Genomic DNA, 7,877 nt, shown 5'->3' with positions numbered 1-7,877 from the left:
CAGATGGCAAGATGTCCTCATCCGCTTTGCTTTTACATATTTTGCACATTTCTATCTATTTACAGGGTGTGGTGGATTGCATTTTAGACCCAAGTCAGGAATTCTTCAATTCAAATCTGATCTCAGCCACTTACTAGCTGTGTCACCTTAGGCAAATTACTTAACATCAATCTAGCTTGGTTTTTTTCATCTGTAAAATGGGGATAATAATGGCACCCACTTCCAGGGTTGTCGAGGATCAAATGGCATTTTAAAAAATGTTTAAGAGTTATATAAAGGCAAGGTGTTAATATTATGTTCTCTTTCCCATTAGAATCTGAGCTCCTTGAGATCAGGGACTGTTTTTGCCTTTCTTTGCATTCCTAGCACTTGGCACATAAGGAATTAACCAATGCTTGTTGATGGACTAATTGATGTCCTGGTGAATGGTTGGGTGACACTGATTTATTATTATTATATTTTTATTTAAAGTTTTGAGTTTCAAATTCTATCCCTCCTGCCCTTCTTCCCCTCCCCCTTCCCTGAGGCGGTAAGCAATCATGTGCAATCATGTAAAACGTTTCCATATTAGTCATTTTGTATCAGAAGACTTGAATAAAACAAAAAAAAAGTAAAAGAAAGTGAAAAATTGCATGTTTCAGTCTGTATTTAATCATTATCAGTTCTTTCTCTGGAGGCAGATAGTATGCTTCATCATTAGTCCTTTGGGATTGTCTTGAATCATTGTATTGCTGAGAAAAGCTGTCATTCACAGTTCTTCACGGAACAATATTGCTGTTAATATATACAATGTTCTCTTGGTTCTGTTCATTTCACTATGCATCAGGTCATATAAGTCCAGGTTTTTCTGAAATCATCTTGCTTGTCATTTCATATAGCATAATAATATTCCATCACAATCATATACCATAGCTTGTTTAGCCATTCCCCAGTTGATGAGTATCCCTTTGATTTCCAATTCTTAGCCACCACAAAAAGAGCTGCTATAAATATTATTGTAAAAATAGGGTCCCCCCCCCCTTTGGATGTCTTTTGGATACAGTCCTAGTTGTGGTATTGCTGGATCAAAGAGTATGCACAGTTATATTGCCTTTTGGGCATAGTTCCTAATTGCTCTCCAGAATGGTTGGATGGTGGGACGGATTTAGCACGGTCTGGGACCAGCTAGATATAGAGGTGAAGACTGTTTCACTCTCAAAAGGAGGCAGTTCAGCTCTGGGGAGAATCCTAAAATTTAGTGAAATAATTCCTCTCTGGAAGAGGGTAGGGTCTCCTGAAAGCCCAGAGGGTCTATGGGAAGTAGCTACAAGTATACTGCAGTACATGCACTTATCCAGAAACATCTATTGTATAGCTTTGGCCCTTAGTAAGTGCTTAACAAGATTATATAGCTACATTCTGCCTTTCTAGACTGGAAGCTTAACAACAATAACAAAACAGAGACTGTTCCGAGCTTGGCATTTCTGCAGACAGTAGGCCGATACTAAATGCTTGCTCATTTGAGGCATCCTGGCCACCGAGATGGGAAGATCTGGATTAAAATTCAGGACAATTTGCCAACTTTGACAATTCCACCAATGAAATTACAGGTCTGGTCCCTCTCCACTAAAATCAAATTGATATTAGATAGGATCCTTTCTGACATGATGTTTCCTTCCTATTCAGGAAACTTTCTGAAACCATTGGAGTAGGGTTAGGACCTGTAAATTCACGGATCCAATGTCTGTTGGCACCTTCTATGCACTTTTCAATCTTAAGGAGTTTCTTAGAGAATTGGGAGGTTAAGGGATTTTGCCCAGTCACACAACCAGTATGTGTCAACGGCCTGACTTGAACTCAGGTCTTCCAGGTTTCGCAAATGGCTCTATTATCCACACAAGTCCCTCCAGAGTGGGATAGGTTCCCTTTAAAAAGCACCAGTATGCATTGGTAATAGGCTTCCCAAGAACTTGTGGATCAGACATTGATGAAATAAATGGTAATTTCCTGTCTCTAAGGCCTTAGAGAGAAGACTCTTCCTTGAAAAGGGGCATTGAGAGAAGTGAGTTCCCCTTATTGCTAGCTCATTTTGTTTTCAGGGCTTCTTCCCAGTGAGAGGTGAAACGGTGCAGAGACCGTGCACAAAAAGGGGGCTCTGTAATCTCCAGAAGCCATTCACCGGCCCCAACATTCTTTTGAGGACCCAAGTGAGGAACTAAAATTTTAACGAGACAGAAAGAAAAAAAAATAAAGAAACTTACAACCACGAAGGGATTCGAACCCTCAATCTTCTGATCCGAAGTCAGACGCCTTATCCATTAGGCCACGTGGTCGCTGTGAGAACAAGAGCTGTTTGAGACTTTGAAAATACAGTACAAAGCTTTTTTTTTTTTTTGAACGGCAGATGCTGGGAAATTATGAAAATAATAAAGGTAACTGTCTCCTTGCAATTGAAGCCACTGTGCACGAACCGTCTCCCTGGAAACACAGACTCGCTTCTGGAGGCAGGAAATTCCTTTCCAGTTCAGAGTTACTATGGACAGAAAACCCACGGTCCGGCAGGCATCCATACTCTCTATGTGGCTTGCAGAATTTGGCCGGGCTCTGGTTCTTCAGTCCACAAAGAGAGACAGGTCGGAAAATGTCCAGAGCCTCCACCTTTTCAGATTTGGTGCCTTGGAGAATAGCGTGCGAAATCTGGAATCCATCGAATCTGGACCCATCAAACCCTGCCTTGGACCCCAGAACCAGCTGTGCAACCTGGGGCGGGTCACTTATCTTCCACCTCTAAGCTGTTGCAGACAAACTTTAAAGCCGACAAATGCTGCCTCTTGTTATCTTGCACATGGTAAAGCCCTTAATAAATACTTATTGATTCAATGATTGACTAGTGGGAGGAGGATTTTACATCTACCGACCATTAATTCATCTCATATTTGGTCCTGCCCATCCTATCCAAGAGCTGTGGGAGGAGTTAGGGAGCAAAGGAGCAAAATTAAGAAAATCCAATGGGGAGCAGGTGCAGAGCTCGGAATTTGAAGCCCTTCCCACTCACGAGATCTGTTATTGTGATGCCATTCTCCTACTTCGGTCTTTACCCAACAGCCCTAGGGCTCATGCCGGGAAGTGTAAACATTTTGCTCATGACCTTGGAAAACACGTGTTCATCCATGTGTTCTTTCCGCCGGCACTGTGTGCAATGGAAAGGGTGGGGGTAGGTCTCTCAGGCTGCTTCCCAGAAGGCCCACCCTGAGCTAAACAATAGACTTTTTCCCAGAGTCCAAGTGTGAGGACAGGGATAGGAGTGTATTCAAAGAACAGACTCTCGCCGAGCAGAGTGGCGCAGCGGAAGCGTGCTGGGCCCATAACCCAGAGGTCGGTGGATCGAAACCACCCTCTGCTACAGATGAATTTTGAAAAATCGAGATGTATTTGTTTAATACTATGGCGAAGACAAAATAAAGCAAGAAGCAGGTTTAAAGAAAAAAACAAAACAGCCAAGCAGCTGCAAAGCTTTGCAGGTGGCCTAGTCCCCTTAGCAGGATCTTGTCACAAAGCGGCCTCCCTCGTGGTGCCCCACTGTTTGGTGAATGAAGTTGGCATACCCCAGAGTTTCGGTGGAGGACCTGGCATAATACAGTCCTCAGTCTCGCGCATCGGCTGCAAAACGCCATTGCCCTCTATGACAGAGGAGATGTAAGATAGTGCCTGTCCTGCGTGGAGACGTTTTTCCCCTGATCAAAGCGCAAATTCAATTTAAAATAAATTATTAAAGGCGCGCTCTGTTCCCAGAGGCTGACAACTATATCCCCAAATCAACAAGCATTTATTAAAAACACTCACTATGTGCCACACACACTTTGCTAAACGCTGGGAATATAAAGACAGGAACAACCCGTGCCCACAACGGACTTTACAATCTACATTTGAAATCTCTGCTCCTTTTCCATTTGTCTTCAATGAAATACTGTGAAAAATAAAATAATGCTTTTTAAGAGTCGCATCTGGAGATGCTGCATGTGATCTCTAGCCTCCGGGAAAGGAGCCCAGGGGTCTAAGCAGACTTCCTGGGCTCAAGAGAATCAAGTAATGGCTTTCTTCACTCCACACAATTACTTCTCGGGGTGCTCGTTCACACATAAAGCCGTCCCCCACCCCCACCCCTACCCCCGACGGCTCCCTGGCCCCAGGACCAATGGCCAGTGACATTGGGAGATTTCAGAATGGAAAAAAATGACCAGAGAGCCTTATTCTGGTACTTTCAGTGCCAGCCAGGACGCCTGGTGCTATGACAGACAACTGTGCTTATGGGAAAGCCTGGATCTCAAGGGTCTGCCCACTACCTTCCCTTCCAGGTAGAGACATCTTCCCCCAATGTGGGCAGGGGTGGTGGTGACAAGTCCAAGGACTATACGAACCATGAAATGCTGGTCAAGTTGGGAAATTTGGGGAGTGTGGGGTGTGTGTGAAATGGTTAGATATCCAGGTTTTGAAGTCAGTAATTTGTTCAGACTTTATAAAAGCAAAACAAGTACATAAAAATCCCTTCCTCCCCCCCTCCCCCTTCATTCAGAGCAATGTTTTTATCTTTCAGGCAAGGCACCCGATAGGAATGGACCGTAGGACTGTAGACTTAATTTGTCATGGGGGGAAATAGGGGAATTCAAGAAGACATGCTTGCAAGGGAAAGTGTCATCTGTGGTCCTGCTACAGTCCAGCCATTCAAACTCTGTTACTACCCGAAGCTTTGATTTAGCAACTCTGGAGGGACTTGACTGGGCTTATTTCCCTTTGTTCTTTTGAAACAGTGAAAAAGGTGCCACCGAGAGAGAAGCTACTTGGAGCCAAGTCAGAAAGGGATGGACATTTCTTACCTTTTAAGGTGTTTGCAATATCTATATGTTTTAGCTAGGGTTTTTTTTATCACTTGTGTTCTTTCTTGTGCACTGCTAGAAAATCTTATTGTTGGTATTTTTCAATGTGCTGCCTATTGGCATAAAGCATTTTTGGCAATGCTCAAAAGTTCTTTTATCCTGTGGACAGAAGCCAGCAAAAGGCTGGATCCCGTGAATAATGCAGAAAGCGAAAGGGGGAAGTTTCCTTTGATTTGGAGAATTTACTCAGTAATAGAATAGCATAGGAATAATTATAATAATAGCTGACATTTATATTTAGTACCTGTGCCAGAATCTCCCCCCAACACACACAAGGCCCCTAAAAGTTCTCCTATGTTCAAGGGTCAACATCCCCTCAAAAACCATATCTCAAGAGCCCCCACCAGTGGGCATTATTTTTAAACCAGATAACCAGAGGACAAGCTTAATCCAATGTAGAAGATCTTTAATTAAACAGTAAAGTGACAATGAAGATTCTTCCCCATAAACACCAGCATAAAGATTAGCATTTGTGGATAGGGCAACTCAAGATCTTAAATTGTAAGTCAGTCAATAAACATTTATTATCCCAGCTGGAATACTTTTTTACTTCCAACACTGCTGTTACTTTCCTGAACAGCCACCAATGTCTTCTGGAGATGTCCTTGGGCTGTGAACTTGGTGAGTTAGGTGAGAAGGGCAGAAGTAGAGATGAGAGAGAGTTGTGCAGCAGCGGTAAAGCCATAAATAGGAATTCTTTCACTTGAGACAAGAACTATGAGCTGGGTAGGTGGGTGGAGATTGTGCCAAGATTGTACCTACTGAGGGAAGATCATCCACCAGTTTGTTATCATCAGGGGGTTAGGAAGTTAGTCTCCAGGGGAAGAGTGTCACAGGGGTAGGGGCCTCCATCCAGGCAAGGCAGCAGGGTTGTAGAATTATACAATCATAGAAACTCTTCCTATTTCATCTTGTGCCAGGGCAGCAGAGGTCTATAAGGTGAGAGACAGTGGTTTCTGAACAGCTGCATGGAGGGACTCTCCCCACCCCTCTTTTACTAAAGTGCCATCTTCCCCATCTTGGTACTCTGGGGAAAAGCCCTTGTCACAAAACCCTAGTTATGGCTCTGTACAGAATGAGGCCCGAAAGGGAACTCAGAAGTCCAAACCACTTATTTTACAGATAAGCAAACTAAGACCCATAGAAATGAAATATTTGCCCAAGGTCCCACGGCATTTCGAAACTAGATCTCATTCCAAATGCAGTCCTCTTTCTAACAGACTGCCCCAGGGTCTTCACCTGGAGTGTGCTGGTAAGTATTTTAACAACCAGTTTTGGAGGGAAGGGAGTGGGGAGGTACAAATGACACATTTTAAGGTTTGATCTCTCTAATGAACATTATTAACATAATGAACATGTTCTCCATCACTTTAAGTCTAGACAATCAACAAAACAATAGATCAAACCCTGATTTGTAGGGTTTACTGATTTCCAAGGTGTATATGCTCACACTAGAAAGTTAACAATTGACTTTGATAGTGGGATCCATTAGGCCAGGGCTTCTTACATTTTTTCCACTCTCAACCCTTTTTTCTGGAGAAATTTTTTACTTGACCCTGGGTATATAGGTATATAAAATAGGTATACATCATCTTTTACTGGTGCCAAATTTTTCATGACCCCCACATTCAGTTACTTGACCCCATATGGGGTTGTGACCCATAGTCTAAGAAGCTAGTAGGCATTATACCACTGAACCCTTTGTCTAGTCCTTAGAACTCAGTACCCTCCTTGGCCCATTTCATCCTGATGTATAGCAGACTCTTGGTTCTATAAACAAGCTATGAAGGAAGATCGTAGGAGGAGTTATTTGCTCTAAAACCCCAGCTGCATTTCACTTGAACCATTTCTACAGGGTGCAGTGCTTGGTTTGGGAAGTCCCCCATCTGCTCCTATGGCCGTCCTGTAGTTTGACACCCCTGGTCAGACTTAGTCTTTATGTGACAGACATAGTCACCTAAAGTTTCCCTCCTCTTCCCCTCTCCTCTGGTTTAAATCAAGTTCTTCCCCAGCATTACTAAACTCATATTTCATTACTGACTCAGAATCATTTCCTCATTTCAGCAAACTCTTCCTCATCTAGCTCCTTCTAGTGGGAAGTGAAAAGCCAGCCCTGTGACCAAAACTTCGAGAGAAAACCATGGCCTTAGAGGGGAGGGGAAGAGATCCCATCTCTGACTTAGTCTTTTTTTAAAATTAATTAATCAATGAATTAATTTAAAGTTTTGAGTTCCAAATTCTATCCCTCAATCATTTCCTCCCTCCGTACCCTCCCCCTTCCCTAGGGTGGTAAGTAATCAGATATAGGTTATACATGTGCAGTTATGTAAAACATTACCATATTAGTCATTTTATATAAAAAGACTCAAGTATAAAAAAAAAAGAAAGCACAAAATAGCATGCATCAGTCTGTGTTCAATCAATATCAGTTCTTTCTCTGGAGGTGGATAGGATGCTTCATCATTAGTCCTTTGGGATTGTCTTGGATCATTGTATTGCTGAGAATAGTTAAGTCATTCACAGTTCTCCATCGATTAATATTTCTGTCACTATGCATAACATTCTCCTGGTTCTGCTCACTTCACTATACATCAGTACATATGTCTTTCCAGGTTTTTCTGAAATCATTCTGCTTCTTATTTCTTATAGAATGATAATATTCCATCACCATCATATACCACAGCTTGTTTAGTCATTCCCCACTTGATGGGCATTCCTTTGATTTCCAATTCTTAGCCACCACAAAGAGTTGCTATAAATATTTTTTGTACAATTTTTTTCCTTTTCTCTTTTTCACAGTTACTACTGTTAATTGTTTCCCTCTATCCTATTCCCTTTCCCATGATATTTGCTCTATTATCTTCTTTCACTCTATCCCTCCTCAAAAGGGATTTGCTTCTGACTGCCCCCTCCCCCAATTTGCTCTCCCTTCTTTCACCCCTCCTACTTTCTTTCCTCCAGGGT

The 7,877-nt window shown here is 42.5% G+C and overlaps 2 non-coding genes across 2 annotated transcripts; one reads left to right on the top strand and one right to left on the bottom strand.

The window, feature by feature from the left end:
- Positions 1–2,239: 2,239 nt before the first annotated feature.
- On the bottom strand, positions 2,240–2,312 carry TRNAR-UCG. Its single transcript has one exon. It is a non-coding gene; the product is annotated as a tRNA-Arg (tRNA).
- Positions 2,313–3,310: 998 nt separating this feature from the next.
- On the top strand, positions 3,311–3,382 carry TRNAM-CAU. The gene has a single exon. It is a non-coding gene; the product is annotated as a tRNA-Met (tRNA).
- The last annotated feature ends 4,495 nt before the right edge of the window (positions 3,383–7,877 follow it).

The sequence above is a fragment of the Dromiciops gliroides genome, chromosome 2 (assembly GCF_019393635.1).
Source record: "Dromiciops gliroides isolate mDroGli1 chromosome 2, mDroGli1.pri, whole genome shotgun sequence".
Taxonomy (NCBI): Eukaryota; Metazoa; Chordata; class Mammalia; order Microbiotheria; family Microbiotheriidae; genus Dromiciops; species Dromiciops gliroides.
Note: the sequence above shows the minus strand (reverse complement) of the source record. Positions and strands in the feature narration are given on the sequence as shown.